The 15,386-nt window shown below is 32.3% G+C and overlaps 2 long non-coding RNA genes across 3 annotated transcripts; one reads left to right on the top strand and one right to left on the bottom strand.

The window, feature by feature from the left end:
• Positions 1 to 2,165: 2,165 nt before the first annotated feature.
• LOC136997340 (uncharacterized) lies at positions 2,166 to 5,578 on the top strand. 2 transcript variants are annotated; one of them, XR_010888129.1, is made up of 4 exons: positions 2,166 to 2,662; positions 2,830 to 3,033; positions 3,206 to 3,377; positions 3,629 to 5,578. It is a non-coding gene; the product is annotated as an uncharacterized lncRNA (long non-coding RNA). The 2 variants fall into 2 exon arrangements; XR_010888128.1 differs by having other exon boundaries at positions 2,167 to 2,662; positions 3,206 to 5,578.
• Positions 4,940 to 8,324, bottom strand: LOC136997341 (uncharacterized). The gene is made up of 4 exons (XR_010888130.1): positions 6,604 to 8,324; positions 6,257 to 6,453; positions 6,023 to 6,170; positions 4,940 to 5,747 (listed from the first exon to the last, which is right to left on the bottom strand). It is a non-coding gene; the product is annotated as an uncharacterized lncRNA (long non-coding RNA).
• Positions 8,325 to 15,386: the final 7,062 nt, after the last annotated feature.

Raw genomic sequence — 15,386 nt, 5'->3', positions numbered from 1 at the left:
TTATAAGCAAGTTGACGTAATTAGCCAATACATCAAGTTTAGAGGACTTTAAACTTACAAATGTAGTATCATTTCCGCTGTACATTTAATAATAATAATCCCATTTTCTAGTTTTGTAATGTAAGTAACATAAGTCTAATTGAAATTTATTGATTGTAATATTATTTATTTATTTAATGTTATTTATTATAGTAAATATAGATTATTTAAGACTAAATTATTTAATATGGGATGGGTACATTATACAGGGTGTCAATTAAGTCCCGGGACGGCTGAATATTTTCTCATGTAAGGTATTTTTGAAAAAGGTCAAGGTCATTTCTGAAGTAATTTTCAACGAGGAATTCAACGGTGACCTTTAATTTGACCTTGAGCTTGACCTTCAAGGTCATTTCAAGGTTAGGTTAGGTTTCTTAAATAGAAACCCCTATTTTTGATTCCAAAATCTAATAGCTGGTGTCAAGAGCTTTTCAAAACACTATAATGAAGTTATTTTTCATTAAGTACTTTTCGAGTTATGAGGCTTGTAAATTACAGTATTTTGACATAAAATACAAAATATCTTGTAAAACATTCAATTTTTGGGAATCTTACCTTAATACTTTTATGCATAAAATAATAAGACGAATCAATTGGTATAAAGAAAACACATAGTTGCTTTCAAGAAAAAGTATGCAGTTGCATGTTGCAAACTACATATTTTTTCGTCCCGGGACTTAATTGACACCCTGTATATATATACAGGGTGTCAATATGTAGTTTGCAACATGCAACTGCATACTTTTCTTGAAAGCAACTATGTGTTTTCTTTATACCAATTGATTCGTCTTATTATTTTATGCATAAAAGTATTAAGGTAAGATTCCCAAAAATTGAATGTTTTACAAGATATTTTGTATTTTATGTCAAAATACTGTAATTTACAAGCCTCATTAGAGCTTTTTGTTCCGTGTGGGTAGTGACAAAAGACAAAAAACGGATGTGCGACATTAATGACCCTGGAGATATAAAATAATGACTGCTGCTATTATTTAATATTCACTCATTTACGTAAATTATGATATCCTTGGTAGCAAAGTTTAAAGTATAAATTATTAATTTAGAGTAAACTTATATAATTAATACACGCCGTGAATTAAACTAAAATAAATCACATATTTGTATAAGCTTGCTACGATAGTAAATATGTAAAAAAAGAACAAGTACAGTATATATTTTATTTATAAAAGTTACATAAATTTCAATATATTTTTTGGACTTTTTAAAAATCAATTTTGAAAAGACACCCTTTCACCTGAAAAACCACCCCCAAAAGGGTGTCTTCCGACGCATGTATCGGTTCGATCTCTTTTGCATGTCGTGTGAGGGCCTCAGAACTTCCTCTATGCAAAAGTAAAAGAGCGACAAATCATTTTTAGCTTGAGGAGAATCGTTTAATTGATTTTGGGGGTGGTTTTTCGAGTATAAGGGTGTCTTCCGACGCATGTATCAAATCGGTCTCTTTTGCATGTCGTGTGAGGGCCTCGGAACTTTCTCCGTGCAAAAGGAAAAGAGCGACAAATCATTTTTAGCTTGGCTAGAATTGTTTAAATGATTTTAGGGGTGGTTTTTCGGGTAAAAGGGTGTCTTCCGACGCATGTATCGGATCGGTCTCTTTTGTACTTTGTTTGTGGGTCTCAAAACTTCCTCCCTGCAAAAGGACAAGAGCGACAAATTATTTTTAAAAAATCGTTCCAGGAACGTTCCAAACTTCAACCAGCTTTTAAAATATTATATTTGGGTAATGCTTTTTTTTATTAACTTACATATAACAATTGTTACGTTAATTATTCTTTCTATATAACTGGTGCAAACTGCATTTATTGGGGCATAAAATATATAAATTGTGGCAACATTGTAAATGCATATAATTGTATAGTAATATATATGTAATATACATGTTATCAGATATGCTAAAATATACAAGAAACGAAGGATATACGTCGCTGAATATTCGCATGCAATTGTGTAATATTTATTAATTTATGTAAAATATGAAAAATATGTATATATATTTATGTAAAATATATTTATGTAAAATATATTTATGTAAAATACGTAATTTCTTGTGTTACGTCCTGATAGATGTAGAATTTTTTTCGTTGGGCTCGGCGATCGACGTAAACGGACCTGGGGCCCGATTCTCTAACTCATTCGTAACTTTACGTATACGCAACTTGCGAGTGATTGAAATGCGCATACGTTCATCATCCAATCACCAATGCCTATTCTTTAAGACAATATGCGGTCGTTCGTATTTAGATACGTATACGTATGTTTTGTGCGAATACAATATATGACAACACTGGATTATTGACTACCTCTATCAAAAACATTGAGTATTTTTCAATAAATGGTATTTTATTTTCAAATTTACTGTGTGTCACTTTGAAAAGACGAAAAAACGAAAATGGATCAAACGGATGCAAGAAAACGCAGTGCAAATGTGACAGAAGAACAAAAAACCTTATTATTACAATTTATGGAAGAAAATCCACGCTTAATATCTGGTAAATTTTTCGCTGATTTTACATATAAAGATGCAACTATTTTATGACAAAAGATTACAAATATCTTAAATAGTTGCAATGGTGTAAGCAAGGATTGGAAATCTTGGCGAAAAGTAAGTATATACGGCGCACATACAGAAAAATCAAATAATTTCTCTACTTAAATAACCACCACGATAAGGTTAGATTAGATTAAGATATGTTGACAACTTTGTTACTCAAATATATGTAATTAATTTATTTCTTATTAATTTAATTTCTAATGATAATAATATTTTAGTGCTGGCAAGATTTACGGTCACGGAGCAAAATGAAGCAAAGCAAAATAAATGCAGAACAAAGGAAAACTGGTGGAGGAAGTGAATCTCATCTAAAATTAAGTCCAATAGAAGAAGCAACGTTGAATTTAATTTCTCCTATATGTATCGATGGACACACAGAAATAAAAGAAAGTGAAGTACAAATACAAACAGAGACTGATGAGGTAAAGTTTAATATAAACTTAATAAATAATAATAGTTTTTTAAAAGCCTAATGGCATTTCATTTTTTTAGCGTTATCTTTTTTTTTACTTTTATTTGCTTTATTTCTTGTTATGACATAATAGAAATATTCTACATAGAATACGTTAACTTGTCTGTATTCTTTATCTTTAGATCAATGTTGATACTCATAATATAGAAATGGAATATGTTGAACAAGATTTTGAGGATATAATACAAACTACTGAACATAATGCATCCAGTGTTAATATGAAAAATGCAGAAACCGAAGACAATGATAAAGAAAATACATATACTAACAATGATGCAGGCAATTCAAATAACGGTAATGATGATTTATGTACAATAATAAGAAAGAAAAAAAGAAAGTCACACTCTGAAGAAGTTCAATCAACACAACAGTCACAGAATTTGACAAACATAACACAAAAAACATTCGAAATCCAAAATTTTTATTATGAAAAAAAGCTGGTGCTAAAGAAACAAGAGTTACAACTTAAAGAAAGATTTATTATTGCTGCTGAAAGGTGCAATACTTCATAATATATGTTTTGTAAACATTATATTTCTTTTCAGTTATTTATTTTACAGCACAAGTGCGTCGAAAGACGCACTTGTACTGAAAAATTCTGGACCTAACACGTCCAGGGGGGCGATCGACCTACTCACGGGGGTCGGGGATGTCCACACTCGCCTTCGGCTCGTGCGTCCACCCTCCCCTCCCCCCGATCGCTGATTCCCGGACTGGTTAGGTAATGTACTATTATATTCTTGTTTTTCAACTTATTATTATTACTTAAAAATGTACCTAAAATAGTTATATATGTAGGTATATTTAATACATATATACATATATACTTACATATATAATTTCCATATTTGTACTTACTTTTCTTTTTGTATTCAGTATAGATTTTCGCTACTTTTGTTTCATATATGGTGCTAAATCTTATTAAATTATGCACTAATGGTTAATATAAAATAATTTTATTAATTGTTGGCTTATATTGAATACGTCTGCTACATGTCTTTGAACAAATTCAGACCTTGACAGAAAAGCAGAAAGGCAGAAATCAATTAAAACTCGCGCTGGTTGTAAGCAGTACAACAAAATTTTTTTTTAATTTAAAGTTCTGGGAAATTGAATCCACTGGTTCATAATATTTGCCTCATTTAATGTATTTACAACTTCATTAATACATCTAGATACCGATGGTTCTCATAGCAAGATATACATTATGTCCTACACTTGTTGATAACTACCATGTGAAAAAAAAGTTATACTATTTACTATCAATACGAGTTTTGATTGGTTTCTACTTTTCTGTTTTTCTGTAAGGTCTGAATTCGCCTTTATCTATATATCACGATATGTGCATTTTTTATTTTTTGTGCAATCACAATATTTAATAAAATATTAATTTTATTTTTACAATTATTTTTTACACTGATTAGGCATTCGCAAACGTGTTCATAATAATATAATACACATATGTGCGTCATATTGTGCTAACAAGAAGTATTACATATAAGTTCAAAGTTCGTCTTGTATTTCTCAAAATGTCAGTTTATTTGAAATAAGATGTATAATTTATAATCTTTTGTTAGCATTTAGAGATAAAGACTGAGAGAAGAAATTCTGTACGATTTTATGTAATGTTATTTTTAATGCGTTATATATTATGCTAATTATAAGTATTAAGTATGAGTTCAAAGTTTGTCTTGTATTTCTCTAAATGTCAGTTTATTTATTTGAAATAAAAGATGTATAATTTATAATCTTTTGTTAGCATTTAGAGACAAAGATTGAGAGAAGAAATTCTGTACGATTTTATGTAATGTTACTTTTAATTTTTTATATAGTTTATTATAAAAAATTTAGTACACTTATATTGCAATTGTCTTTATTTTCAGTTTAACACAGTTTAGTTTAGCTATACATGGTAAATTATATGCATAATGTATAATATATATGTATTATAATAGCATGTAAAATTATATTAATGCCTGTGCTGTTTTGCACAAATATATTAAATGTATATATTAAGTAAAATAATTACGAATTAATTTATTTCGCAATCTTTTACCTGCTGCCAATTCAGGATTTACTCTGTTTTCTATTTCTTCGTTGTCACCATTGTTCTGATTAAATATATCATCTTGCCAATCATCGTCATATTGTGGAAATGGAACATCGTTTTTTATACATATATTGTGCAAAATAGCACAGGCATTAATAATTTTACATGCTATTTGTGGCGTATAGTGTAAAACTCTGTGTTTCAATAAACAGCGAAATCGCATCTTTAGTAAGCCATTGCAGCGTTCTATTAAAGCTCGACAAGACATTTGTCTACTATTGTATCTTTCTTCTGCGCTATTTTCTTCTGCGTTAGCGACTGGAGTTAATAACCAAGGACGTAAAGGATAACCTGAATCACCTATAAAACATCGGCGATTAATAACATACATTGTGTATAATAAAATATATCTTAGTCAAAAAATAAATCTTTATTATTAATACAATATATATATACATATACTTACCCAGAAGGAAAAATGTCATATTTAGCCATGTTCTATGGATTGTTTCCATTCCTACCTTTAAGTTTGAATTGTTCCATATGTAACTGTCGTGAGTGCTTCCAGGATATGTGGCATTTATGTTCAGTATCAATAAACGCCAATCACACACCTGAAGTGAAAAATTATATATAACATTAATACCCAGACAGCACAACATATCCAAAAGATGTCCAGAAGATATCCCGAAGACGTTTTTGGGACGACAGGACATCCTCTAGATATCCTTTAGATGTATTTTGGACATGTGTGCTGTCTGGGTAAGCTATACAATGATGTGATAATCATTCAATATTTAAAAAAAATTAAAGGAGCACAGTAACAATTGTGCCGAAAAGATGTATATGTAAAAATAGATAGAATTATACACTTATTAAGTATACTTACTAATTGTACATTTATCGAGTGGTAGCCTTTTCTATTAACGTATAAATGTTCAGGATTTGGAACATTATGGACTTGTGGTGGAAAAATAGCTATGTGCGTGCAATCTATGCATCCAATGACTCCAGGAAATCTATGACCGTCATAAAATCTGGAAATATATCATAATATATCACAGTAATTTTTAATAATGCAGGTTAAATATTATATTATTGAGAAATTAAATTATTCACTAACTGTTGTCTTAAATGTTTTAATTCATTTAAAGTTTTGGGAAATTGAATCCACTGGTTCATAATATTTGCCTCATTTAATGCATTTGCAACTTCATTAATACATCTAGATACCGATGGTTGACTCATAGCAAGATATACATTATGTCATACACTTGTTTGATAACTACCATGTACAAAAAAATGTAATGCTGTTAATACCTAAAGCAAAATTAACAGTGTCAATAATACATATATGTATTAATAATATTATAAATTTACTACATACAATATATAAATATAAGTTTATTATATATATATAAGTTCTGTATTATTTATGTATATTTATAATTTTCTTTTTTTTGTACTTACTTTTCTTTTAATATCCAACATGGATTTTCGCTGCCTCTGTTTCATATATGGTGTTAAATCTCTTATTAAATCACGCACTAATGGTTTTGTTAATCGAAATAATTTTATAAATTGTTGGTCACTTATATCGAATGCATCAGCTACTACATGTCTTATACGATTTCTCCGCATAACGACATGTGCATCTTCGGCTTCTTGTGCAATCAAAATGTTATTAATAATATTCATTTTATTTTTACAATTATTTGTTTCACACCGATTAGGCATTCGCAAACGTACTCGTAATCAGGATGCGACTACGTAAGACCACTCGCAGCATTGCGTACGAAAATTTGCGTATATGTTTCAATGCGTATACTTATGTGGGCTTCGAGAATAACTTTTCAAATATAAGCGCTCGCAATTCTGAGTTTGCGCATACGTTTCTCTTACGAGTGAGTTAGAGAATCGGGCCCCTGACCGCACGAGCCGAGCGGCACGTTTAGGACTTGCGACGGGTCAGCGACTGGAAGAGTCGTTTTTACTCCGTCAACAAGTCAACCGCTCGTGGTTCCCTTTTTGGGTCAAGGAATTGAATCCCTATTACCCGGGGCGGAACCTTTGTGCGCAATTTGAGAGGGAAGGTGTGAGGGGGTGACGAACGAGGAGGGTGTGGTTAAATGAAAAAGAACAAAAGTTTAATTTACTAAAGACAACATTTTAATTTGATTGAATTTATAATTAGGATACAAAAACTTAATTCTTAATCGCATATGTTAATAATTTTATTTATGTATTCTTTACAAGTGTGTGTGTGTGTGTGTGTGTGTGTGTGTGTGTGTGTGTGTGAGTGTTTTATTTTTCCGGAGGGAGGACAGAAGAAATAATAAAATAAAGAGAAATGAACTGACTTACTCGTTGCAGAGTAGTTTCGGATCGCGTTGAATATGTTCGGTGGTTCTGAGCAGGCGCCCCGTTGAGAGAAGGTGTTGTATAGGCGTCGGACCCTTTTGTAAACGAGTGGGCACCCTACTGCGGGATGGTGTCGTCAAGGTAATGGACCCTCTACTTGAGATGCACCACGAGATGGTCGCGACAAAGTATCAACTGATTTTACTCTTTGATTCGCGCCCCCGAACTACTCGAAAAACTGTTTCGAGAAACTGAGCTAAACGGAATAACTGCGCAAACTGCTTGAAAAACTGTGTGTGATTGTGTCCGGAGCCACCAGAACACGGGTTTTTATACTTTTTCTTTGGGGTAGATCCCTTTGGAAAATCTTAGGTTTTTGGAGCGGGGATCGAATAGGAATTAGTCTTGCGAGAAAATTTTTAATGTGGGGGAGGATGGCGTCATTTTTAGCTAATAGGATTGGGTTTAGATGACTAGGTTACTTGAAATGAGATAGGAAGAAAGAGGCCCTAACGAATAAGGAATAGCGTCGTTTCGGGTCCATATATGATGGGGGTAGGTTTTTGAGGTGGCGTAACCCGGTTGGTGTTAATTAGTATAGGTGGGGTGCATCTCAGTGTCTTAAGATCTGGGTGGGCGTAGTCTTTAGACCATACGATGGAATGATGGGTGGTCTATAGAAGTGCTTGCCCCGATTCTCGGCTTTCGGATTGGGTGGTTAAGAATCGGTATATAAGTTCGCAAAGCCTTGGGTCACTGATCTAATAAATTTGACAGTTTACGACTGTCGCGTGCCCTTGGTGTCGCGTGGAGAGTGCGACTAATGCATCTCGGTTTCCCAGACCTACTAAACACGTGCGCCGTATCAGGTGTCGCGCCTTCTCGGCATGCGACTGCGGTCATTCCCCGATCGTTACTCGGTAAAACCCTATCTACTAGCTAGAGTTCCCGTAGGTGGAATCCAAGAGTATGACTAGTTGGTGCCAGTTTTTTCTTTTTATCTCTTACTCTAACCGTCTGGAGTCGGTTAAGGACTCCAGCTACCGCGAAGTTTTGACTTTTACGGTTTTTCTGGCGACGATAGGCACGCTGAGCGGCCAAGGTATTTTGAAATATCCATGCTATTTTTCTCCGTGAGAAGATTCGAGCTCCTGGTGTCTCATGAGAAAAACAGCTCTGGCGTTATAATATTTCTTAAGAGTTTTGTTGGTTCCGCGTTTACTAGGTCTGGTATTTAATGAAAAGAAAAGAATCGTGTAGTCTGATCAGGACGTAACACTTGCAAGTTTCTTAACTACGCATTTTATAGCCATACGATAGAATTTGAATTGCGAGAAAAAAGGTTAAATAACCTTATAAATTATCCGATAAAACATAAACAAACTACACGTGTAGTAAATTACTAACTAAAAGAAACCCACACAGCACAGAAAGTTGAAATAACGTCGCTGAGACATTGCAATGTTGAATGTTGAAGTATAAAGGTTTTTTCAACATTGAATCTATGTTGATTTTGCTATATTGATTGTTAAATGTTGCTATAACGTAGAAACAACATTTAACAATTATTATCTTTTGAAATAATATAATAATTATTACAATAATTATTAATAAGAAATAATAATATAATTATAAATATATATATATATATATATATATATATATATATATATATTTAAATAAAAATTAATTTTAAACATTTATTTCGTTCAATTTTTCAAAACATTATTATAATGCATAATATATATAAATTCTGCATTGAATAAATGTTGAATCAATATTGAATTAATGTTTCTTGTCTTGCAGACATTGCAATTCAGCGGACATTAGACATTTCTTCAATATTTTTTCAACATTGAATCTATATTTCGCAACGTTGCTGAAACATTCATAATGTTACAATTCTACGTTTTTTAGATATTGATTCAACGTTTGTGTGCTGTATGGGAAATACGTATTTCTTAAAATCTGCCAGTTCACGAATAAATCGTCTTTAGCTCTCTTTTTTCTAAACTGTCAACTGACGTTAGATCGCTTTTGATTATATTTATTAAAAATTATTAGCTGACGTTAGATCGCCTCTGACAATATTTTTTACAATTTGCCAGCTCACAAATAAATCGTCTTTGGCTCTCTTTTTTCTAAACCGTCAGCTGACGTTAAATCGCTTCTGACTATATTTATTAAAAATTGAGGGCCCAGATCGAAGAACTCGCTCAACGCTCGAAATCCTGTAAAAGTATTGTCCAAACGTCTCAGAGCATGAAAATTTTGAAAGTTGCAAAATTAATTTTTTTTAAATATAGGCTAGAGAATGACGAGACGAAACTTTTTTCTATTTGCAGTTTTTTTGTTTGATGCTTATTTTTATTAATAAAAATAAAAAACTGAAAAATTTTTATCCCCAAATTTAATAAAATTTTTAGATATAAATCGTCGTAATTTGGCCAAATTTTGTTGAAATTGTTTGAAATTTGATGTACGCATGCAGTATAGTCTAGCGATGCTTACAAAACAATAAAGAAGCTGGAAATCGTCTATTGTTTAATACCCATACAGCACAGAACATTGCAATTACATTGCAGCAATGTTACAATCTTGCAAGTTGCAATGTAATATTGTTGAGACATTATTGCAACCTGTAATTGTAATATTTCATGAGAATGTGACAGCAACATTCCAATAACATTGCAATAGCAATATTCGGTAATCGCTAGTTTGTTCGTTTGCCGCTATGCGACGCGCGTTGCAAAATCTATCTCGTATTTAAGTTTTAGTCAAAATGATTATATGAAACTTGCAAAGAGTGGCTAGTAAGATTAAAGACATAGTAATTATTTTTATCAGTTTAATTTTTCTGATACGACCTCAACACAGAGAATTCAGATATTGAACTGATTGTTCAAAAATCGGACAGATAAATGTCCGAATAAATAAAAATATATGCAACATTATTTTAAGATTGCAATAACAATGCATTATTGCAAATTCATTACATTGCAATATTACTGTAATATTTCGTTACAATCTTCCTAAAAGCGGACATTTTAACGTTGTTGCAATCCCACAGCAATGATGCAACAACATTTTGCAGTGAATTTACAATATTGCAACATTGCGATAAAAGATTGATGCAATGTGTATGCAATCTTTGTGTGCTGTATGGGTAATAATTAATTGCAAATTGAGGCTAGTCGGTACCACGTTGTTTTAGTTTCGCCGACAAAAAGTATCGAGGGAACTTGAAATTTGAGACAATCTCCAGTGAGACATTTGTTCCTCACTATTGAAGGAAGGTTTCTGGAAATTTTCAGATCCATAATTGTGGATCTAGCACAGACATGCACCAATCGGCCGTTTTACCATAGCGAAAAGTGGATCTAGCCATGTAGTTCCGCCGGCTCAAAAAATGGATCCAGTTAAGGTAACCAATGGCTACTTTTCATAATGTTTGTACGGGGTCCTTTTATAGAAATCTTTTAATTATGATTAAAAATTATTTGAATCAATTTTGAAAAGATAGATTTCCTCACAATGTTTTTAGTTCGTGCTTTACGAAACAAATAATTATCGCTAGCCAATCCAAAATCTTTGTCGTTGCGACAAATGTAGACATCTCTCGGCAATGCTGCTCTATGTTTTTTTCACAATGTTCTGTTCATCTCCACTCTTTTAAGGTTCACAGTAGTCATATATGGCTTAGTTTACACCGATTGTTTAGTACGCGTACCAAATACTAAGGCTGCGTTCCCATTTCGTCTCACTCAGTGCAGTATCCAGTGGCCGCCATTTTGCTGGATACTGCACTGGAGAAGCGTTCCCAAATTACTGGACTGGCTAGTGACAATCGTACCTCGTTCAGAATGTTGTCGGCCGGGAAATGTAAATAATAAATAATAATAATAATAATATAAATAATAATAAAAAATCAATGTGTACTGAAAAAATAAAATTATGTACAATAATTATATACAATAAATATTATATACAATAATTTATTGTTTTTAAATGTGAAGTTATACAAGCAAATAATCGGTATAATCGTCGTTATAATATTTAAAAATAACGCTAACACTTATTAATACATTGCTAATTGAAATATTTACTTACCGATATAATAATCTTTACTAGCAATAATTGCTTCAACACTATTTACATATTAACTAACAATTTTATTTAGGTTATGAGCTAATACGTGTGCGAGGCTGTCACTAGTCACTAGCCAGTCCAGTAATTTGGGAACGCTTCTCCAGTGCAGTATCCAGCAAAATGGCGGCCACTGGATACTGCACTGAGTGAGACGAAATGGGAACGCAGCCTAAATCTGCTTCTCCAATAGGTATAAATCGTTTAGTGTAAAATCTACACCAATCAAAGAAGCTGATTTAGTACTTGGTACACGTACTAAACAATCGGTAAATATTCGCACATGATCCCCTTTTAATAAAATTAAGAATAAATTACATTGTCTTGTTGGCATTTGATTCTATTGATGTAAAATATTGTGATTTATTCATAACCGCTGTGGATAATATTTGTATTATAGAATCGAATGGACAAGTATTTCTTGCAAAATAGGATTGTTTATCAATTAAAGTCGGTTGATTGACGTTATTACCATTTTTTAAAAGCATTAATTTTTTAATATCTTTAATACGATTGGCTTAGTTTACACCGATTGTTTAGTACGCGTACCAAATACTAAATCTGCTTCTCCGATAGGTATAAATCGTTTAGTGTAAAATCTACACCAATCAAAGAAGCTGATTTAGTACTTGGTACGCGTATTAAACAATCGGTGTAAACTAAGCCATTGTTACGATGACGAATATCTGGTTCAGATTTGTAATAATAACTACATCTTTTTTTTACATTTTCTTCTTCCTCACTTAATTTTTGATCACTGATTTGATTATTAATATTATTATCGACAATTTCTTCAATGGGCGCGTTCAGCAGAACAAATCGCTTGGTAGCAATCGAACATGATTGGCTCTTACTTTTAGAACCAACAAATCAACGTTAAGTGTTGACTAGACGACAATTCAGCAGTTGTTCTGCTGAACGCAGCCAATGTTAGGAGATTTTAAGAAATTTCGACAGTTTTTCTGATTTTCTATACTTGATAATATTGATGCTGATCGAAAGTCTCAATGGAAACAAAGCTTAAAAATTAATAGTTTTTCGTCTAGAGATATTTTAAAAGTTAAAGGGCGGTATTCATAGGGCGGTATTCATAGTCCGTTCTTATATTCAAGATCGTCTTAAGCACGAACTTATATTCGCTCTCTTCGTCAGACACAATCTATGTGTGACGAAGAGAGCGAATATAAGTCCGTGCTTAAGACAATCTTAAATATAAGAACGGACTATGAATACCGGCCATAGTCCGTTCTTATATTCAAAATCGTCTTAAGCACGGACTTATATTCGCTCTCTTCGTCACACATAGATTGTGTCTGACGAAGAGAGCGAATATAAGTCCGTGCTTAAGACGATTTTGAATATAAGAACGGACTATGGGCGGTATTCATAGTCCCTTCTTATATTCAAAATCGTCTTAAGCACGGACTTATATTCGCTCTCTTCGTCAAACATAGATTGTGTCTGACGAAGAGAGCGAATATAAGTTCGTGCTTAAGACGATCTTGAATATAAGAACGGACTATGAATACCGGCCTATGAATACCGCCCTTTAACTTTTAACTTTTGCTATGCTGTGATGACATAGCCGTGATATAATGCCGTCTAATGTGTATGCGTGTGTGTAGTGGGTGTGTGCGTATGTGTGGGTATATGCTGTGTGTGTGTATACACACGCACGTACACACCCACCATTTACTCGCATACACACCTACACGATACATGCAGCACACACACGTACGCACACACACGCATATGCACGCACAGGCGCGCATACGCACGCACACGCATGCGTACCCGCTCCGTACTCTGTACCCGCCATATTCAAATAAAAATTATTTATCTTGCGTTTTAAACAAAAACAAATGTTGGAATTATAAATTTAACCGATTATTAATAATGTACAAACGACGTACAAACGATTAAGCACAATAAATTCATAAGTTATAGTTTACGTGACGTAATTGCGACATAGGGGGGCTAACTATCATTGGCACAGTTACGAAAACTTTGTAATTTTTTTTTAAATTAACGAAAAATGTACAAACAATAAAAATCATAGTACATTCATGTACAAACAATGTACAATCCGAATATATAAATGTTTTTACGATTTGCGTTATAGGGGGAGGCAACTATATAGACCTTTGTTTTACATAACACAATTTTAATTAATTAATTTAAAAAAATTTTTATTTCTAATGAGTAGTTTTAAAAATACTTTTTGAAAATATCTAAATTTTTATCAGATATGGATAATATTACTTTATTTTTATTTATTCTTTATATAAAATATTTTTGCAATAAAACAAAAAGATTGAAATAATAAAAGTTTGGAACAAAGATAATTCTATTTAAAAATGTCTAAATCTTTACAACAAACAAAAAAAAGTCGATTTTGTGAAAAATTGTTATCGATCAAAATTGTTACCGATGAAAAAAGGTTTTACTACAATAATCAAGCAACAAAAACCATCGTCTCTTACACTGATTGTTGTAACTTATGTGACTAAAGATGATTTGAATCATTAATTTGATATCATTTTTGAATAATTGTTATAAAACTCATATAAAAAATGCAGTTTTGTATAATAATAATACTACCAGTTAGGCATAATTAATGTCATTAATGTTATTAGTATGTTTTGATAAATGAATCAATACAATTAATATTATATTCTAATATTTTTTGTTTGATTCTTTTTCTATCAATGCAATGATAACTCTTGTTTAATTTATTTATAAATCCTAAATATCTATAAAACTGCTATGCAGCATTTTTGTTTTATTTTTGAAAAACATAAATTAGCTTTTTATTTAACATAAAGCATTTAATTTCATTCTTTTAGTCATAAAAGTGTATCATATAAGCCAGCGCTCGGAATTAGTTGCACATTTAGGGCCGATTCTGGAGACGACGCCTCCTGTCCCCACACTACCGGCCGGCCGCTGGCGGCCGAGCCGCCGATAGCTCTGGTTCAGGAGCGTTTTATATTAGAAATAGGCTGGATTGTTTAGGCATCTCTCAGGAAATCGTAACATTTTCTTCACTACATAAATAATGTTTATTTTCATTAATACATAATATATATATTTAATTATTAATGAAAATAAACATTATTTATGTAGCAAAGAAAATATTATTATTTTTTGAGAGGTGCCTCAACAACCGAGCCTATTTCTTATATAAAACGCTCCTGCGCCAGAGCTATCGGCGGCTCGACCGCCAGCGGCCGGGCGGTAGTGGGGGAATAGGAGGCGTCGTCTCTTAAACGGCTCGAAATGTGCAACTAATTCCGAGCGCTGATATAAGCACAACGCCAAAATGAACACAAAATGCATTTTAAATTGATACAAGTTGTTAAGACATATAGAATAAATTATTAAAATTATCTTTAGCTGAGTCATAAAGCTCGTATAATTTCGGATAATTGATCATTGTCCTTGATAGCTCTTTAGGAAGATCTGTATTTGGCGATTCTACTTGCGATCTATTGGGAAATCTATGCGAAGCGTACATGATGATAAATTACTTGGCACATAATTTGCGTGTAAGGTAGGTGATTAATTTTGATAAATTAGTAAGATATGTCAGTAATCAAAAGGACAGTAGCATTGATTTAATTCCAGAATTTAAGCAAAAAGATATAAATGGAAATTCGCTTATGTGACATAAATAAATTTTTATTGGTACTTAAAGTACTCACTTCTAAAATTGAGTCAATGCCACTGTTATTTTGGTCATTTAT

The sequence above is a fragment of the Linepithema humile genome, chromosome 1 (genome assembly GCF_040581485.1).
Source record: "Linepithema humile isolate Giens D197 chromosome 1, Lhum_UNIL_v1.0, whole genome shotgun sequence".
Classification (NCBI taxonomy): Eukaryota; Metazoa; Arthropoda; class Insecta; order Hymenoptera; family Formicidae; genus Linepithema; species Linepithema humile.
Note: the sequence above shows the minus strand (reverse complement) of the source record. Positions and strands in the feature narration are given on the sequence as shown.